Raw genomic sequence first — 1,119 nt, 5'->3', positions numbered from 1 at the left:
TGTGTGTGTGTGTGTGTGCTTGTTTGTGGCGAAGATGGGATGGGTGGGCTAGATAGGAGATGTTTATTTGTTTTTTGTTGTTGTTGTTTTATCTGTTTTAGTTTGCGTTAGTCCGCTAGTGTGTTTTAAGAGTTCTAGTTTATTGGGCGGACGCAGCTGACAAAGTGGGTGGTTTAGTGGGTGCTCTTGTGTGGTTTGCTTCTTCTTTCCTATCAAACGTCTGTCGTCCTTATCTCCCCTCCTTCTTTTTTATGTTTGTTACTCTCTTGTAACTTCTCTAATCTTTTGACGCTCCTTTGACGTTATACAGTTGAGAGCGCCGTAAAACCTCTACTAAAACAAACAAGTACAACTTTTTAGGACGGCCATGTTTCTCTTTGCCAACGAGTGGCCGTCTTCGACGATGTCGACTGCAGTTTGTTGTAAATTGTAACGCCCCCGTCGATGGAATAAGGATCCAAATGTTCAAATTTAGCCGTGTGAGCCACGCCCCTTCTGGAAGATGGAGATATTTGATATAGTATTTTGATAGTGTCTTTCTTCCGCACATGGGACTTGCACGTCAGTTGGGTTCGTGGGATACTGCTCTCTGTTGTTGGGTTGTTGGGTTTGTTTTGTTTTTCTGTGGCGAATATGTTAGGTATTCTGTTGGTGGCGTTGCCTTTGAGAGACGACTGCTTGTTTGTTGCTGGGTATAACCGGTTTGATTTTTTATTTACTCTCGAAGAAGTGGGTTAGTAGACTTTTGACTTGACTTTCAAAGTGGGTGGATGGAGGGCGCCACATTTGTTTGTTGTTTTGTTTGGAGGGGGGGAGGGAGTTGTTATTTTGTTTTCCCCGATATGAAATGACCATGGTTAATTTTATATCTTTCTCACTACCCAAACTCTCTTAGCGGGTGGTTGGCGGGTGCTCTGGTGTGGTCTGCTTCTTCTTTCCTATCAAACATCTATCGTTCTTGTCTCCCCTTCTTCTTTTTTATGTTGGTTACTATCTTGTAACACCTCTAATCTTCTGGCGCTCATATGACCTTATGCAGTTGTGAACGCCATAAAACCTCAACTAAAACAAGACAAACTCTCTTTCGAGAAAGGAGACCTCAAGAAACGACACGGAGTT

The sequence above is a fragment of the Aplysia californica genome, unplaced genomic scaffold (assembly GCF_000002075.1).
Source record: "Aplysia californica isolate F4 #8 unplaced genomic scaffold, AplCal3.0 scaffold01089, whole genome shotgun sequence".
NCBI lineage: Eukaryota > Metazoa > Mollusca > Gastropoda > Aplysiida > Aplysiidae > Aplysia > Aplysia californica.
Note: the sequence above shows the minus strand (reverse complement) of the source record.